The sequence below is a fragment of the Chiloscyllium punctatum genome, chromosome 12 (assembly GCF_047496795.1).
Source record: "Chiloscyllium punctatum isolate Juve2018m chromosome 12, sChiPun1.3, whole genome shotgun sequence".
NCBI lineage: Eukaryota > Metazoa > Chordata > Chondrichthyes > Orectolobiformes > Hemiscylliidae > Chiloscyllium > Chiloscyllium punctatum.
Genome location: NC_092750.1, coordinates 8639607 through 8660020, shown reverse-complemented (window position 1 = coordinate 8660020; position 20414 = coordinate 8639607).

Here is a 20414-nt window from a genome sequence, read left to right as displayed (position 1 = left end):
CACACATAGCTTTTAACAATGTTCTTTTTTCCACAATACCTTTAAAAGAAAGTTACAAATCACACAACACCAGGTTATAGTCCAACAGGTTTAATTGGAAGCACTTAGCTTTCAGAGTGCCGTTCCTTCATCAGGTGTTTGTGGAGTACACATTTGTAAGACACAGAATTTATAGCAAAAGTTTACAGTGTGATGTAACTGAAATTACACATTGAAAAATACCTTGGTTGTCTGTTAAGTCTCTCATCTGTTAGAATGACCATATTAGTTTCATTTCTTTCATATGCAAATCACAAAACCTTTTTTTAAAGGTTACATTCTCAGGTTAACTGTAACAATTGGTTAGGTAAAAACAATGACTGCAGATGCTGGAAACCAGATTTTAGATTAATGGTACTAGAAGTGTCAGCCCAGATAAGATGTTGACATGTTGAAGGTGTTAGCCCCCTGTCTTCTCTGTCTGTGCCGCAATGTTTAAACTGATTCTAATCTAAAAAGTGAGTCAACAGAGTCTTACATGGATTCATACAGTTTTTGAGCAAAGTACAATGTAACTCTGCAAGTACAAAGTCACCCCATAAATGTATATGTGTATGTGGGTTTGTGTGTGTGTGTCTTGGGTAGGGTTTTGTGAGTGTCTGTGAGACAGAGTTTAAAAGAAAGACTAGCATTTGTATGATTTGGAGATGCCGGTGTTGGACTGGGATGTACAAAGTTAAAAATCACACAACACCAGGTTATAGTCCAACAGGTTTAATTGGAAGCACACTAGCTTTCGGAGTGGTGTCAGCTGATGAAGGAGCGTCGCTCCAAAAGTTAGTGTGCTTCCAATTAAACCTGTTGGACTATAACCTGGTGTTGTGTGATTTTTAACTTAGCATTTATATGGCACCTTTGCTAACCTCACAACGTCCCAAAGCACCTTCCAGTTATTCAAGTACTTTTAATGTGCAATCACTTTAGGGTATGCAGTAACGTGTTTCACATCGACAGCAATGGCCAGGCGATGTATTTTGTGAAACAGTGTTGGCTGAGGGATAAATGTGAGCCAGGATATCAAGGGGAACTCTGTTATTGTTTAAAATCGTGTCATAGGGCATTCTGCATTCATTGTAAAGGGCAGGCAGGGTCTTAAGGACCTCAAGCACTTCCACCTGCTCCACGTGTAAGATTCCTCCTTTGTCTTTCAGGGGGACCTACCTTTCCTAGCTACCTTCTCACTCCTTGCATACGTACAACATGCTTTAGGATTCCCCTTACTCCTGTTTGCCAAGGTCAATTCATGTCGAGGGTGTGGTGCTGGAAAAGCACAGCAGGTCAGTCAGCTTCCGAGAAGCAGGAAAAATCAACGTTTTAGGAAAAAGCCCTTCATCAGGAATGAAGCTCAGGAATTCCTGGTGAAGGGTTTATGCCTGAAATGTCGATTCTCCTGCTCCTTGGATGCTGCCTGACCAGCTGTGTTTTTCCAGCACCACACCCTCGACTCTAATCTCCAGCATCTGTAGGTCCTCACTTTTGCCATATCATGGCCCTGCAGCCCTTCTAATTCCTTGTTTATGTTCCTTCCTGCTTCCCTGCCTGTCTTCAGCTTCCTAAGCCTTTATCTAACTTTCCTTTCTCTTCCTGACGAAGGTCTCAATTTCTCTTGTCCTCCAAGGTTCCCGAATCTTGCCCATCCTTATCCTTCACAGCTCCTGAATTCTAATCAACCGGCCTTTAAAAGATTCCCACGTGACAAATGTGGATTTACCCTCAAACTGCCGCCCCCAACCGACATTTCCCAAAGTTCCTGCCGGATATTGTGGTAATTAGCCTTTTCCCAATTTAATACATTCACCCAAAGGCTCCTCTTATCCTTACAGTTAAAATATACAGAGTTATGGTCACTGTTCCCAAAGTGCCCCCCCACTGATCACTTGGCCGGCCGGCCTTATTGCCCAGTACCAGTCTAGTATGGACCCTTCCCTAATTGAACTGTTTACATATTGTTTCAAGAAGATCTCTTGAACAAACTAATAAATTCCAAACCCTGCTCGAAACCTCATGTGCTAAGGTCATTCCAGTCAATATGTGGAAAGGTAAAATAACCCTGTTGTTTTCATATTTTTCCACGATCTATCCATATACAGAGTCATAGAGATGTACAACATGGAAACAGACCCTCCAGTCCAACTCATCCAAGCTGAGCAGATATCCCAAGCTAATCTAGTCCCATTTCCCAGCATTTGGCCCATATCCCTCTAAACCCTTCCTATTCATATTCCCAACTAGATGGTTTTTATATGTTGTAATTAAAATGTTGTAACAGCTTCTACCACTTCCTCTGGCAGCTCATTCCATACACGTACCACGTGAAAAGATAAAAGTTCCTTTTAAGTCTTTCCTCTCTCACCTCAAACCTATGCCATCTAGTTCTGGACTCCCCTACCTCAGGGGAAAAAGACTTTGTCCATTTACCCGATCCATGCCCCTCAGGATTTTATAAACTTCTATAAGGTCACCCCTCAGCCTCTGACACTCCAGGGAAAACAGCGCCAGCCTGTTCAGCCTCTCCCTGTAGCTCTGTTCCTCTGTCACTGTCTGGTTATTGGGATGTCAGTGGTACAATCCCATCATTTCTGCTCCTGATCCATATGGCCTTGGTGATGAGCCCTCCAAGGTGTCCTCCCTCAGCACAGCTGTGATAACTCTCCCTTATCCAGGAACACAACTCCCCCACCTCTTTCACATCTCTCTCCATCTCATCTGAAACATCTAAAATCCTGGAGTGTTGCCAGTCTTGTTCCTCTCACAGCCAGTTCTCTGTAATACCTACAACATCATAGTTAAATGTATTAATCCAAGCTTTAAATTCATCTGCCTTACCTGTCACATTCCTCGCGTGAAAACTAATACACTTCAGACCACCAGTCCCATGGTGTACAGTAACTTCCCCCTGTCTGTTTATTCTCTTAGCCTTATTGGCTTTAGTCTCTCAGTCCTCCTTGGTCATTTTACTTGCTCTGGTTTCCTTCTGGACTAGTTTGAACCTTCCCCAGTGACACTAACGAACCTCCCTGTCAGGATATTGGTGCCCTTCCAGTCCTTCTCATACAGATCCCAACCATCGGGAAGCCATCCCAATGATCAGTGTACCTGAAGCCCTCACTCCTACACCAGCCTTTTAGTTATATTGACCTGTACTACCTTCCTCTACTTAGCCTCACTGGCACAGAGTAATCCCAAGATTACAATCTCTAACTTCTTTTTAATCCTCTGCACTTGCTTTATGCCTTGTGTGGGTGTATGTGGCTGTGTGTATGTATGTGTGATCGTGTGTACGTTAATGTGTGTGTGTGTATATGTGAGAGTCACCATGTATGTGTAGGTCTACGCACATGCGTATCTGCATATGTATGTGTATATCTGCACATACATGTGAGAGTGTGTGTTTTTGTTTGTGTGTGTGTGTATGTGCATGTGTGTATGTGCGTGTGTGTATATGTGTCTGTGCATGTATGTGTGTGTGTCTGTGTGTGTCTGTGTGTATGTATGTGTGTGTGTGTGTGTGTGTCTGTGTGTGTGTGTTTGTGTGTGTCTGTGTGTATGTATGTGTGTGTGTGTCTGTGTGCGTGTGTTTGTGTGCATGTGTGTGTGTCCATGCATCAGTGTGTCTGCCTATATGTCTGTCTGCTTGCCTATGTGTGCCTATCTATCCATGTTTGCTTGTCTGTGCATATGTGTGTGTGTGTGTGAGAGTCGCCATGTATGTGTATGTTTGCTCACATGTGTGTCTGCATGTATGTATGTATATCTGAACATACATGTGAGGTGTGTCTGTGTGTTATTAATTGTCTGTGTGCATGTGTGATGTGTGTCTGCACATATTTTGTACATACAAGTCTCTGTGTGTCTTTGCATATGTGCATGTGTGGAAATTTTAAAGGGGGTAAAGTTAGAGTTACATAAATCGGTAATCTTGTTTCTTTAATATTCTTGTTAAAAAGAATGTTACAATAAGTGCAGTTATATACAATAGGAAGAAAGACTGCTGAGGTTTGCTCTAATCCTGCTAACAGAGGCATATTGGAACTGTTGGGAGTTTTATTAAATCTTGGCATTTTCACCTTTCTGGAGTAAAGGAGCATGATTTCCAGTACCTTACCTCAGTGGGAGTTGTGACACTAAAACATCTCAATGTGTTTTATCAAACAAAATCTACAGCTGAACCGCATATAAAGATATGAGGACAACTAACCAATGGATGGATTGATTGATTATTGTCATAACTTGAGTTACAGTGAAAAGTGTTGTTTTGCATACTGTACAGGTACCATACAAAGTGCACCAAGGTAGCAGAACAGAGTGCAGAATACAGTGTTACAGCCACAGAGAAGGTGCAGAGAGAGAACAGAATTATATTGTGAGAGGTCCCTTCAAAAGTCTGATAACAGTGGGGTGGAAGCTGTTCTTGAATTTATTTGTACGCATATTCAAACGTTTGTATCTTCTACCCAACAGAAGAGAGTGGATGAGAGTATAACCGGAGTGGGAGGGGTCTTTGATGATGCTGGTTGCTTTCCCAAGACAGTGGGAAACATAGATGGAGTCAATGGAAGAAAGGTTGGTTTGCGCAATAGACTGGGCTGTGTTCACAACTCTGTGTAATTCCTTGTAGTTCCAGGCTGTGATGCACTCAGATGGAATACTTTCTGTGGTGTACCTGTAAAAGTTGGTGAGGGTCCTTATGGACATGCTGAATTTCCTGACCCCCCCGAGGAAGAAGAGGCCTTTTTGTGCCTTCTTGACCGTCGCACCCGTGTGGGAAATCCAGGGCAGATTGTCAGTTATCATCACTCCGAAGAACCTGACGCCCTCCAGTCTCTCAACTTCCATTCCGTTGATGTAGATAGCGGCGTGTTTACCTCCTTTCTCTCTGAAGTCAATGATCAGTTCTTTAGTTTTGCCGACATTGAGAGAAGGATTGTTATCATTGCACCATGACACCAAGCGCTCTATCTCCAACCAGTAATCTGATTCATTGTTTGATATTGTCCTATCACGGTGATGTCATCAGCAAACTTGCAGATGGCAGTCACTTGGAATTTGACCACACAGTCATGGGTGTACAGAGAGTACAGTAGGGGGCTAAGAATGGGGTGGGGGGTGGGGGGGTGGGCGCGGTCAGTGTTGATGGTTATTTTGGAGGAGGTGCAGTTACCTATCTTCACTGACTGCGGTCTGTGGGTCAGGAAGCTGAGGATCCAGTTGTAGAGGGTGGAGCCAAGAGCAAGGTCACGGAGTTTTGAGCTCAGTCTGGGGAGGACAATGTAGGTGTCCTTGTTGTCCAGATGTTCCAGGGTTGAGGCAGGGCTGGAGACATGACATCTGCTCTGGACCTCTTACATTCATAAGCAAATTGTAGAGGATTGAGGCAGGGTGGGCCATGACCAGTCTTGAACACTTCATGATGATGCAGATCAGAGCCACTGGGCGGGAGTCACTAAGGCACGTCATATGTGCTTTCTCAGGTACTGGGGTGATGGTAATCTTCTTGAAGCAGATGAGCACTTTGGCTTTTAGGAGGGAGAGGTTGAAGATGTTGGTGAGCCAATTGGTCCACACAGGATATGAATGCTCGGCCAGGAACGCCATTCGGGCCCATTGCTTTCCTTGGGTTGACTCCGAGGAAGACTGATCTGAGGAGGTGACAGAGGGAGCAGGCACATCCGGGGCTGTCGGGGCAGGTGGCACAGTGCCCCTGGCATTCTGCTCGAACCCAACATAGAAAGCATAGAGCACAACAGGAAGGGGTTTGGCTGTGTCCGCCATCTTGTTCTGCTTCATTTTGTCTCCCGTAATGTTGCTTAGGCTTTCCCAGGGGCAGTGGGTTTCCTTACAGTTAGTTTGGGTCTCTAACCTGGTCTTGACATCTCTAATGGCTTTGCAGAGGTGACTTCTGGATCTGGGTCATCAACATGAATCCTGCATGCCTGATCTTCAGCAGGGAGTGGATTTGATTGATTGATTTATTGTCATGTGTACTTAAGTACAGTGAAAAACTTTGTTTGCAAGCAGTTCTAGCAAATCATACTAGGCAAAGATGTGCAGGTCAAAAAGATTTAGACAGAGACAGTTAGGTTGCATTGAGGTTTAAAAGTGTAGAACAGTTATAAGAAAAGTTAGAGTTAGATCTGCTGTAGGGAGCGCTCAAGGAGCCACATAAAGTCATAGAGATGTACAGCATGGAAACAGACCCTTTGGTCCAACCCGTCCATGTCAACCATATACCACAACCCAATTTAGGCCCACCTGCCAACACCCAGTCCATATCCCTCCAAACCCTTCCTATTCATATACCCACCCAAATGCCTCTTAAATGTTGCAATTGTTCCAGCCTCCACCACTTCCTTTGGCAGCTCATTCCATACACGTACCACCCTCTGTGTGAAAAAGTTACCTCGTAGGTTTCTTTTATATCTTTCCCCTCTCACCCTAAACCTATTACCTCTAGTTCTGGACTCCCCGACCCCAGGGAAAAGACTTTGCCTATTTACCCTATCCATGCCCCTCATAATTTTGTAAACCTCCATAAGGTCACCCCTCAGCCTCTGACACTCCAGGGAAAACAGCCCCAGCCTGTTCAGCCTCTCCCTGTAGCTCAAATCCTCCAACCCTGGCAACATCCTTGTAAATCTTTTCTGAACCCTTTCAAGTTTCACAACATCTTTCCGATAGGAAGGAGACCAGAATTGCACACAATATTCCAACAGTGGCCTAACCAATGTCCTGTTGGCCATCTTGAGTCTTGATTTCCCGGTTCATCCAAGGTTTCCAGTTGGTGAACACACGGATTGACTTACAGTAAACTGCCATCCCCACTGTGCCAGTTCACCTCAGCCAAGGTGACAGCAGTCCATCCCATGGGGTCGTGAAGAATGCCCTGTCACAAGCATTCTGAGGATGAAATTCCCTGAGGCCTTACGCATCGTGGCTGTTGACCCCAACCCATTGAAAGCCAAGGGTGAGAATATTAAACCTGAGCATTTTCAGGAATCAGTGAAGGGCTGTTAGTGAATGGGATTGGGTCTGAGTCAGGATGTGGAGCAGAGATTTCTCAGAGTTCACCTTTCTCTGGCTAAAGGGCTGGAGATTGGTCAGGAAAACACTGGGACATGCAAGTCTGCTTCCTGCCAGGGAGTTCTAGATTCTATGTTCCATATTCTATGTTCTAGCCCAGTAGCCTGCAAGAAGTAACCCTGATCAGACCATTTAACATCCAGCCAGCATAAAAAGCAGCACAACAGTAAGTTGTGTGTGCATTGTAGGGACAGGCCTCTCTCTCTTCAACTGGAGTGGGGTTTGGGCGTTTTTGATATCTTCCAAATTCCCCTCGCATGGGAGAGTCATGGAGGGAAAGCTTCAAAGAGAATGATGTGGGACAGATGGATATCAGTATCCCGACAGCCCAGCTGTTGCCATGGGAATGCAGACAGTGCCAATAACAAAAGCTCATCTCGGTTCTCCAATGATCAGAGGTACAGTTTTCACACAGTCAGCAGCCTCCCTGCAGCGTGCGTAATGTAAAACCACAAAAGTCCTGATCTTATCAAACGCAGACCCTGCGCTGAGGAAGAAGCAGCAGCCAAACCACGAATCCAAGCAAGACAGTGTTCCAAAATAAACCAGGAACACACACCTTCAGTGGGACCAGAGAGAATGGAAATGTTTTCAACACATACCAATGCAAGGTGGGGGTGGGAAAACTGCTACCTTTCTATTATGAACCCAACAGGTCCCCCAATGTCCTTTTGCAATGACAATTTGCATTTATACAGCATTTTAAAAGGCGCACAGAGTTTCAAGATGCTTTCACAGCAGACAGAGATCAGCGCTGCGGTCACCATTATTTACAGGATGCATTAATGGCTTGGAAGAGGAAAGTGAATATATTAGAGTCAAGTTTGTATCTGCAGAGGGAGGTAAACAGGTTAGGCAAGGAGTTAAAAACTTAGCAGATGGAACATCATGTAAGGGTGGCATGATATCTCAGTGCTACCTCACAGTGCCAAGGAAACTCTCAGGTGAATGCCTGTGTGGAGTTTGCACATTCTCCCCGTGTCTGTGTGGGCTTCCTCCCGGTGCTCCGATTTCCTCCCACAATCCAAAGATGTGCAGGTTAGAGTGGATTGGACATGGGGAATGCTAAGGTACAGGGAAAGGACAGGGGGTTGGTCCTGGATGGTCTTCAGAGGGTTGGCATGGACCTGATGGGCTGAATAGTCTGCTTCCACACTGTTGGGCTTCTATGTGAGATGTGGAGAAAGGCGAGGTTATGCATTTTGGCAGGAAGAACAGAGGAGCTGACTGCTATTTAAATGGAGAAATATTACGGAAAGCGACAGAACAAATAGGCTTGGGAATTCTCATCCATAGATCACAAAAGAAATTATCCTTCAAGTTCAGCAGGTAATAGGGAAGGCAAATGGAATGTTGGCCTTTATTTCAAGGGGAGTGGAGTATAAAAGTAGGGAGGTTGTGCTAAGACAGTACAAGGCACTAGCCAGAGCTCAGCTGGATACTGTGAACAGTAAGGCAGACTGACATTGCAGGCAGTCCAGAGAAGGTTGACTTGGCTGGTCTTGGGAAAGGAGGGATTGTTTTATCACAAGAGTTTGAGTACATTGGTCTTGTGCCCATTGGAATTTAGAAGACTAAGCAGTGACCTAATTAAAACACACGAGATTCTTAGGCGACTTGAAGGGGTCAATGTTGAGAGTTTCTTTCTCCTTGTGGGAGAGTCCAGGATCACAGGCCATCATCTCAGAGTAACTGGTCATAGAATCCCTACATTGTGGAAGCAGACCATTCGACCGACCGAGTCCGCATTAATCCCCTGAAGCGGATTGCACCCAGATCCACCTTTATCTCCGTAATCCTACATTTCCTGTGGCCAATCCACATAGCCTGCAAATCTCTGGACACTTACGGGGCAATTTAGCATGGCCATTCCACCCTAACCTGCCCATCTTTGGACTGTGGGAGGAAACCAGAGCACCAGGAGGAAGCCCACACAGACGCAGGGAGAATGTGCGAACTCCACACAGACAGTCACTCGAGGCTGGAACCGAACCTGGGTCCCTGGCACTGTGAGGCAGCACTGCTAACCACTGAGCCACATATCTCCTCATACTTCAGATGATGAAGATTAGCAGCCTCAATCTGTCAATGTGGGCTGGAGTTCTCCACCCTGATGAAGGACTTTTGCCCGAAACGTCGATTCTCCTGCTCCTCGGATGCTGCCTGACCTGCTGTGCTTTTCCAGCACCACTCTAATCTAGACTCTGATTTCCAGCATCTGCAGTCCTTGTTTTTACTTAGTGGAGCTCTGCATCACCCAGGCAATGTCAGGAACAGGGCATATGGTCACATTTATCTCAGGGCTATCAACCAGATAAGGACTTCTATCAGAATGAAAGCCAAAAGAACTGTGGATGCTGTAAATCAGAAACAAAAACAGACATTGCTGGAAAAGCTCAGAAGGTTTGGCAGCATCTGTGAAGAGAAATCAGAGTTAACGTTTCAGGTCCGGTCCAGGTTCTGAGGAAGGGTCACCAAACCTGAAACGTTAACTCTGATTTCTCTTCACAGATGCTGCCAGACCTGCTGAGCTTTTCCAGGAATTTCTGTTTTCGCTAAGGACTTCTATCATATTATGCAAAGCAACTACTGAGAAAACGTTTTCTTGAGTGATTCTATGGACTTCATATTATCTATTTGTGTGTGTGTGTGTGTATGTGCGCGCGCATGTCTGTAGGCGAGTTTACACAAACTCTAATCCAAACAGATTATAACTGAAGCTCTTGAAATTTTATGGCCTCATTTAGATTAACATCTTGTGTTCATCACAATATGGCAGACTCAGGTTAAACGTATGCTGGCTCCAGGCATTAATCTCAACCCAAGCAGAAAATCATTTACCATTCCATTATTAGAACCCCTGAACCAAAAATAACCCTTTAGGTTCGAAGTGAATTCAGAACTTAATGTAATTCCACAATGCTGCTGATTGCCTGTTGAATTTCTCACAACACAAGCTGAACTCGAGCCTAGCTTTAGGGGGTGGCTCAGTGGTCAGCACTGCTGCCTCACAGCTCCAGATTCCTCTGCGTGGAGTTTGCACATTCTCTCCATGTCTGCGTGGGTTTGCTCCGGTTTCCTCCCACAACTAGAAAGATGTGCAGGTTACCAGGATTAGCCATGGGAAACATGGGTTTACAGGGAGAGGGTAGGATGAGACGCTCTTCAGTGAGTCAGTGTGGCCACGTTGGGCCGAGGGCTGGCTTTCACACTGTAGGGAGTTTATTCTATCTGTTCTACGTGATCATCTAACCCTGATTTGGAATTTCTCCCTGACTTAGGTGAGCCATTGTGTATCACTCAACCACTGAAAAGAAAAATGCTTTCGCATTGTCGGAGTTTGCTGTTCGTAAATTGGTTGCTGAATTTTTAACTTTATAACAGCCACCACATTTCAAAGGTATCTCATTGGCTTAGGGATCCCCTGAGATTGTGGAAGGTTCTATTATCAATGCAACCTCCTTGTTTCCTACTACCATCTGACCTGTGAAAAAGGTACCATTTTCTCCAGAGAATATCAACACTCATTGAAGAATATGAATACTGAAGAGCAGATGGCCCTCATCCATATATTCTCAATTAACCTTCCCTTGACACTGTGCCAAATTAAACATAATTTGCCCAAGTAGATGGTCCTGGTTGAGTGAACAATTAGTGGGAGCTTGACCAGCATTCTGGGCTGCTTAGCTCCATGAATTTAGGAGTTAAGTTTCACATGTTGGAACCTGACTAGGGTGGACATCCAAAGCCATAAGTAGCTTTGCAATGTGGAGAAAGTGAGGATTGTAGATGGAGATCAGAGTTGAGAGTGTCGTGCTGGAAAAGCACAGCAGGTCAGGCAGCGTCTGAGGAGCAGGAGAGTTGACATTTAGGGCATCATCCCTTCGTCAGAAATGACGCTTGCGGGCAAAGGGAGCTGAGAGATAAATGGGTGGGGAATGAGGTGAGTGGGAAGGTAACTGAGCGTGCAATAGGTAGACAGAGGTGGGGATAAAGGTGATAGGTCGGAGAGGAGGGTGGAACGCATAAATGAGAAGGAAGATGGGCAGGTAGGACAGTTCATGAGGGTGGTGCCGAGTTGGAGGATTTTATCTGGAATAAGGTGAGGTGAGGAGAAATGAGGAAACTGGTGAAATGCACATTGATGCCGGGGGTTGGAAGATCCCAAGGCGAAAGATGAGGTGTTCTTCCTCCAGGCGTCAGGTGGTTAGGGTTTGGCGATGGAGGAGACCCCAGGACCTGCATGTCCTTGGCAGAATGGAAGGGGAAGTTGAAGTGTTCAGCCACGGAGCAGTGGGGTTGGTTGGTGTGGGTGTCCCAGCGATGTTCGCTGAAACACTCTGCAAGTAGGAGTCCTGTCTCCCCAGTGTAGAGAAAACCGCATCAGGAGTAACGGATACAATAAATGATATGGGTGGATGTTCAGGTGAAACTTGGATGGATGTGGAAGGCTCCTTTGGATGAAGGTGAGGGAGGAGGTGTTTGGCGCAGGTTTTACAACTCCTGTGGTGGCAGGGGAAGGTGCCGAGAGGGGAGGGTGGGTTGGTGGGGGTGGTGGTGGGGGGGGGGGGGGGGAGCGTGGACCTAACGAGGTAGTTGCAGATGGAATGGTCTTTATAGACAGCGGATAGGGGTAGGAGGGAAATACATCCCTGGTGGTGGGGTCCGTTTAGAGGTGACGGAAATGTCGGCAGATGATGCAGTTTATGTGGAGGTTGGTGGGGTGAAAGGTGAGGACCAGGAGGGTTCTGCCCTTGTTGGAGGGGTGGGGTTTGAGGGCAGAGGGCAGACAACTTTGCAATGTGTCAGCCTGAGGCTTAATGTTAAAGAGTCTCGTCTCAGAAACCAGGCACTGCAGTCCCACTCCAGGGCTTGACCTGACATTGAAAGGTCAGCGCAGCACTGAGGGAGTGGAACACTGTTAGACATTTGTATTCCCTGACTTTACCTCACAACCATCATTGCAGATAAACATAAAAAGATTATCCAGTCATTGATTTTATTATTGTTTGTGGCTTCTTTCTGTACACAAAATAGCTGTCATATCAGTTTACATTACAACTGTGGCCACACCTCAAAAGTAGTTCACACTAAAATAAAGTTAGAGAACTGCGGATGCCGGAAATCAGAAATAAAACAGAAATTGCTGGAGAAACTCAGGTGGTCTGGCAGTATCTGTGGAGAGAGGAATGGAGTTAATGCTTCAGGTCCAGTGACCCTTCTGCGGTACGTCCTGAAGAAGTGTCATTGGATTTGAAATGTTAAATCTGCTTTCTCTCCGCAGATGCTGCCAGACCTGCTGAGTTTCTACAGCAATTTCTGTTTTTGTTTCTCATTTACAGCATTTTTACAGAATCCCTACAGTGTGGAAACAGGCCCTTCGGCCCAGCAAGTCCACACTGACCCTCCAAAGAGTATCCCACCCCGACCCTATCCCTTATATTTTCCCCTGACTAATGCACCTAATCTACACATCCCTGAACACTCTGGGAAATTTAGCATGGCCATTTCACCAAACCTGCACACCTTTGGATAGTGGGAGGAAATACACACAGACATGGGGAGAATGTGGATTAGAGTGGTGCTAGAAAAGCACAGCAGTTCAGGCGGCATCCGAAGAGCAGGAAAATCGACGTTTTGGGCAAAAGCCCTTCATCAGGAATACAGGCAGAGAGCCTGAAGGGTGGAGAGATAAATGAGAGGAGGGTGGGGGTGGGGAGAAAGTAGCATAGAGTACAAAAGGTGAGTGGGGGAGGGGATGAAGGTAATAGGTCAGGGAGCAGAGTGGAGTGGATAGGTGGAAAAGAGGATAGGCAGGTGGGACAGGTCATAGGGACAGTGCCGAGCTGGAAGGTTGGAAAGGGGGTGAGATGGGGGAAGGGGAAATGAGGAAACTGGTGAAGTCCACACATTGATGCCCTGGGGTTGAAGTGTTCCGAGGCGGAAGATGAGGCGTTCTTCCTCCAGGCGTCTGGTGGTGAGGGAGCGGCGGTGAAGGAGGCCCAGGACCTCCATGTCCTCGGCAGAGTGGGAGGGGGAGTTGAAATGTTGGGCCGCGGGGCGGTGTGGTTGATTGGTGCGGGTGTCCCAGAGATATTCCCTAAAGCACTCTGCTCGGAGGCGTCCAGTCTCCCCAATGTAGAAGAGACCGCATCGGGAGCAACGGATACAATAAATGATATTGGTGGATGTGCAGATAAAACTTTGATGGATGTGGAAGGCTCCTTTAGGGCCTTGGATGGAGGTGAGGGAGGAGGTGTGGGCGCAGGTTTTGCAGTTCCTACGGTGGCAGGGGAGGGTGCCAGAATGGGAGGGTGAGTTGTGGAGGGGCATGGACCTGATCAGGTAGTCACGGAGGGAACGGTCTTTGTGGAAGGCGGAGAGGGGTGGGGAGGGAAATATATCCTTGGTGGTGGTGTCCGTTTGGAGGTGGCGGAAATGTTGACAGATGATTTGGTTTATGCGAAGGTTGGTAGGGTGGAAGGTGAGCACCGGGGTGGTGGTGGGGGGGGGGGGGGGGGGGGGTTCTGTCCTTGTTACGGTTGAAGGGGTGGGGTCTGAGGGCGGAGGTGCGGGATGTGGACGAGATGCGTTGGAGGGCATCTTTAACCACGTGGGAAGGGAATTTGCGGTCTCTAAAGAAGGAGGCCATCTGGTGTGTTCTGTGGTGGAACTGGTCCTCCTGGGAGCAGATACGGCAGAGGCGGAGGAATTGGGAATACGGGATGGCATTTTTGCAGGAGGTAGGGTGACCAGAATCTGGTTTCCAGCAATCTGCAATCATTGTTTTTACAACGGGGAGCATGTGCAAATTTCACAGTCACCCAAGGCTGGAATTGAGCCTAGGTCCCTGGTGCTGTGAGGCTGCAGTGCTAACCACTGAGCCACCACGTTGTCACTGAAATCACTGTCTGTCTGATGGTGGACAAGGATCTTTCTTGTGTTTTTTTTTAAATTTGTTCATGAAATGTAGGCATCAGTGGATGGGCTAACGTTTATTACCCATCCCTAATTGCCCTTAGGAAGGTGCTGGTGAGCTGCCACTGCAATATTTGTTGTATAGTGATACACACAGTGTGCTGTTAAGGAGGGAGTTCCAGGGCATTGACTCAATGAGCATGTGTTCAGTATCTGTCTGTAACAGAATCGCTCTTCATTTGGGTAAAAGGTCTGACACTCACCAAGGGCAAGGTGCTTAGCACTGCTGCCTCACAGCGCCAGAGACCCGGGTTCAATTCCCAACTCAGGTGACTGACTGTGTGGACTTTGCACATTCTCCCCGTGTCTGCGTGGGTTTCCTCTGGGTGCTCCAGTTTCCGCCCACAGTCCAAAAATGTGCAGGTTAGGTGAATTGGCCATGCTAAATTCCCCATAGTGTTAGGTGAAGGGGTAAATGTAGGGGAATGGGTGTGGGTGGGTTGCGCTTTGGCGGGTTGGTGTGGACTTGTTGGGCCAAAGGGCCTGTTTCCACACTGTAAGTAATCTAATCACCAAGGAGGAATCTTGAACCATATGGATATCTTGGAGTTTTGATTTGGGAGTGAGCTTCTGCACAAATTAGAATTGAACTTGACCAAACAAAGAGCTAATGGAAACAATCTACAAGTAAGGATATATTCAGCCAGTGTAATATTTAGCAAAGCAAAGTTGAAGAAAAATTTTGAGAAAGTAAATGTGACAATATTTCTCATTGACAGGAAACAAATTACTAACAGCAGTGATATTCCAATAGTATCTTTTAATCTCCATAGAGATCAATAACGTTTAAAGAAAGATTCAAACTTTCAACTCAAATAATACATCAAAATTCAACATTTTTATTGCTTCAAATGGCTAAAAAAAATCTATTGACTAAAAACGCTATTTTATTATTTGGACACCTTATACTTCAAAAAGTAGAACCAGGGACTCAGGTTCAATTCCAGCCTTGGGTGGCTGTCTGTGTGGAGTTTGCACATTCTCCCCATGTCTGTGTGTATTTCCTCCCACAACCCAAAGATGTGCAGGTCAGGGTGAAATGGCTGTGCTAAATTGTCCAGAGTGTTTAGGGATGTGTAGGCTAGGGGCATTAGTCAGGGGAAAATATAGGGGAATGGGTCTGGGTGGGATACTCTTTGGAGCGTCAGTGTGGACTTGCAGGGCCGAAGGGCCTGTTTCCATACTGTAAATGAGAAACAAAAACAGAAATTGCTGTAGAAACTCAGCAGGTCTGGCAGCATCTGTGGAGAGAAAGCAGCTTTAACAGTTCAAATCCAATGACACTTTTGTGCAATCACACAGAAATAAAGTTCCTATCATAAATAGTTCATAGCTGCTCCCAGTTTGCTTCCTTTTATTTTCCTATCTTGCATTTCCTAATTCCAGACGTGCTTTCCACTGTGAGTGTTCTGTTATACATGTCGTTCTACTATACTGCATGTTCCATCAGCGCGAATTGGCGACAGCACGATTGTAGCCATGATGTGGAGGTGCTGGTGTTGGACTGGGATGGACAACGTTAAAAATCACACAACACCAGGTTATAATCCAACAGATTTATGTGGAAGTATAAGTTTTCGGAGCGCTGCTCCCTCAGTGCTCTGAAAGCTAGTACCTCCAAATAAAGCTGTTAGACTATAGCCTGGTGTTGCGTCCATTTTTAACTTTATAGCACAGTTGACAAATTGCATAACATGAACTTTCTACTGAACAGGTGTAGTGATTTTCTATTTGTGATCTTCTACAGTGCAATTCTCTATAACGGTTTCCATCGCATGATTTTCTATATCACAAGGTTGCAGAGGAACACAACTGTCACTTTAGAGCAAAATGAAGTGCATAGCCTTTCCTTGACTGTCAGTTTAGGCAAATTTTCCAGCCATATGTAAAAAAAAACACAACGAAGGGAGGATGCTGGAAATCAAAAACAAAAACAGGAATTGCTGGAAAAACTCAGCAGGTCCGGCACATTTATGAAGGGGAAAGCAGAGTTAGCGTTTCTGGTCTTCTGCAGAACAGAACGCTCCAGCCTTCCTTAACTCTTGATAAGTTCAGTCTCCAATTTGACAGCAAGGTCATCGCGGCATTTTGCATGGTGAATGTTTATGTCAGCATTTTCTCTGCTTAAGATGCAGTCCTGACTGATTCTATTTCATGCTCTTTAAACTTACATGAGCTAAAAATGCAGTTCAGCTTGTCTGTGATATCCAAGGATTTATGAGGACATCTGTAAGTTTCCTCCCACAGCAACAGGTAACATATTGGTTTTGCAACTCAGTATCAATGCTAATCAGTTAACTCTGGTCCTATCTCATTTTTCATCCCAGAAGTAAAAGCATAGTTTAAAGTATAACTGCTTATAATTTAATGACTATAACACCTTTCTGGGACTTTGTGAGTTTCCTATTCATAATATACCTTTGCACTCTATCTCACTGGGTCTGGGTGGATTGCTCTTCGGTGGGTCAGTGTGGACCTGTTGGGCCGAAGGGCCTGTTTCCACACTGTAGGGAATCTAAAAATAAAAAAAAATCCAAGTCTTTCTCAGGTCTCGAACAATTAAACGGTGCTTACTTATATGCAGACTCCAGTACAACTCACACGTTCCCTTTCACTTACTGCACATTTAAAGCTGCAGTCCCAAACTATAGTCATGCTATAAACCAAAGGAGCTAAGGAACAGAAGGAGGTCATTCAGCCCATTGAGCCTGTTCTTCCATTCAAAGAGATCATGGCTGATCTGTGGCCTAACTCCATATGCCTGCCTTTGGCCCATATCTCTTAATGTCTTTGTTTCACAAACATTTATCTCCCTCAGATTTAAAGCTAACAACTGATCTGGCATCCACTGCCATTTGTGGAAGAGAGTTCCAAACATCCCCCACCCTTTGTGTGTAGAAGTGCTTCCTAACGTCTCTCCTGAATGGTCTGGCCCTAATTCTCAGACTATGCCCCTAGTTCTGGAATCCCTAACCAGTGGAAATAGTTTATCTTTATCTACCCTGTCTTTTCCTGTTCATATCATGAAGACTTCAATCAGATCACCTTTCTAAATTCTCAAGAATAAAGACCTAATTTGCATAGGCTTATCCTAATGTAACCCCTCATTCTTGTAAATCTACATTGTAGTCCTGCCAAATCCAATCTACCCTTCCTAAGGTGTGCTGCCCAGATCTCTCACAATACTCCAATTGGAGTCTAACCAGGGTTTTGTACAACTGCAGCATAACTTCTGCATCCTTGTATTCCAGCCAGCGTTCCATTAGCCTTCCTGATTACATTCTGCACCTGTTTCTGACTTTTTAAAGATCCAAGCACCTGAACCCCCAAGTCTCTTTGGACATTCACTGTATTTAACTACGTTGGCACAGTGGTTAGCACTGCTGCCTCACAGCGCCAGAGACCCGGGTTCAATTCCCAACTCAGGCGACTGACTGTGTGGAGTTTGCACGTTCTCCCCGTGTCTGCGTGGGTTTGCTCTGGGTGCTCCGGTTTCCTCCCACAATCCAAAAATGTGCAGGTTAGGTGAATTGGCCATGCTAAATTGCCCATAGTGTTAGGTGAAGGGGTAAATGTAGGGGAATGGGTTTGGGTGGGTACGCTTTGGCGGGTTGGTGTGGACTTGTTGGGCCGAAGGGCCTGTTTCCACACTGTAAGTAATCTAATCGAATACAATCCAGAGAGTACCCTGATCTATCCTGTTTCGGTCCAAAATGGATAAACTAACATTTGTTTATATTGAACTCCACCAGGGGATGGCACAGTGGCTCAGTGGTTTGCACTGCTGCCTCACATTGCCAAGGTTCAATTCCAGCCTCGGCCTCTTTCTCCCTGTGTCTGTGTGGGTTTCCTCCAGGAGCTCCAGTTTCCTCCCACTGTCCAAAGATGTGAAGGTTACACTCAAGGGGCGACACTGTGGCTCAGTGGTTAGCACTGCTGCCTCACATCACCAGGATCCCAGGTTTGATTCCAACCTTGGGCGACTATCTGTGTGGAGTTTGCACATTCTCCCCGTGTCTGCGTGGGTTTCCTCCGGGTGCTCCGGTTTCCTCCCACGGTCCAAAGATGTGCAGGCCAGGTGAATTGGCCATGCTAAATTGTCCATAGTCTTAGGTGCATTAGTCAAAGGGAAATGGTTTTCAGAGGGTCGGTGTGGATTTGTTGGGCCGAAGGGCCTGTTTCCACACTGTAGGGAATCTAATCTAAAGTGGTCATAGTGTGCAGGGATGTATAGGTTAGGTGGGATAGCCACTTGAAATACAGGGTTACGGGGATAGGAGGGGAGAAGATTTGGGTGGGATGCTTGATGTAGACTCGATGGGCTGAATGGCCTGCTTTCACACTGTAGGATTCTATTTGCCCATTCGTATAATCTATCAATATCCCTTTGTAATTTTATGCTTTTAATTGAAAGATACAATCTTAAAACATGATGATCTTATAAATCTCGTAATTGTAAACATGTCTCATTGGCAGTAAAGTTCATTAGAATGTATTGGCGATGTGAAAGGCTGGACTGAAATGCATTTCGTTTTTAATTTGAGGAGAGTAGGTGTTCACTATGAATTGAATGGAACTCTGCATTTACCAATGAATGTATTACCTTGTGAGATGAACAATATGACCCTTAGTATTCTGCTGTGGCCTTCAAGAAAAAGCCTCGATAATTGCTCTGGTGCATTAAGCCTTGTACCTGAACCACATCTTTGCTCTAATAGCACTTCCACTCTTCAGTGAAGAAGATAATTACTCCCTATGCTTTGTACAGACTGGGTGATGTCACTGGAGGCTACATTAACAAAGAGATGCCCTCTGATCAGTCTCTGCTAAGGTTTGATTTAAAGGCAAACTTGACCCTTGTGCTTATAGATATATACTGCCCCACAATTCACCTCTCTTACCTACTTGCAATGTCCTCCATCCATTAAGATTTCTGCTGGAAACATATCCTGCTCTCCAATATGTAACAACCCATCCTTAAGTAGGAGCTGTATTTTATACATCCCTGAGATATGGACATTCCTGGCTAGGCCAGCATTTATTGCTCATCCCAGAGTCCATTGGGTGTGGAGCCACATGTAGGACAAATTGTGTGTGTCACTCTGCAACTTCACAAAGATATGAGAGGGAAACCAGAGCATTAGAGAAAAGATAGTCTACCATCTGTTGCCAGGACGTTGTTGGAGTTCATAATTATTGGAGACAAAAGCTGAAAATATTGAACGTATTCAGAAAGCCATCATAGAGTCGTAAAGAGTTGCTCATAAAGCTGATTGAAGTTTTATAAAGGGTTGACTCAAGTAGTGGATAGGGAGTGTCTGAATGCACACAGACTGGCACAGAGAGCATTTGGTTAAGCTGTTCTTTCTATTCTCTCTATATTTCCTCATGGTGTGCAGACTTCAATGGCGAGACTTGCCATTGTTGCCCATTCCTGATTGTCCTTGAACTGAGTCCTTTATCAGGTCATTTCAAAGGTCAGTTAAGAGCCAATTGCATTAACATGTAGCCTGGAAAACATTCTGTAAAGACTGTCAATGAGCTTTTATGAGGATCTAGGTCAGTTTTATTTTTAAAATCAAAATTTATTAATTTAATTTGAACTTGTATAAGACACTTGTCAGACCTCAGCTGGAGTTTTGTATACAGTTGTGGATGCCACATTAAATGACGTTAAAATTCACACACCACTATCACTACCAGGTGCCACAGTTGGAAATAAACACATTCCTCCATACCACTGCCCAAAACTTGCAGTGTATTATCACTACACACAAAAAATTCTTAATTCAAGTTAAATAATATAGAATTGAGGCTACCGTACAATCCTGGTTAGTAAATAGCTGAGTTGAAGGAACTGGAAAGCATTTACAAAGCCTACATTGATTATCACAGATAATCAGATAAGCAGGGTGGTATGGGTTTGGGCAGTGTTTCTAAGACGTTACCGTTGTGAGATAGATATGACTTCAACATAATGGAAAGGCGGTGAAAAGTTCTGTTATTTGCAGTTTGCAGATGACGCAAAACTCACAAGAAAAGTAAACTGTAAGGCAGATAGTGTGGAACTCCAAAAGGCTCTTCCTGATGAAGGGCTTATGCCCAAAACATCGCTTCTCCTGCTCCTCGGATGCTGCCTGACTTGCTGTGCTTTTCCAGCACCACACTCTTGACTCCAAAAAGGACATAGGCAATTTGATGGAGGGAGCAGATACTTAGTAGATGAGTTTTAATACAGAGAAGTATGAGGTGATGCACTTTAGTAGGAAGAACATTGAAAGACAATGCAAAATAAGGTGCACAATTCTAAGGGAGGG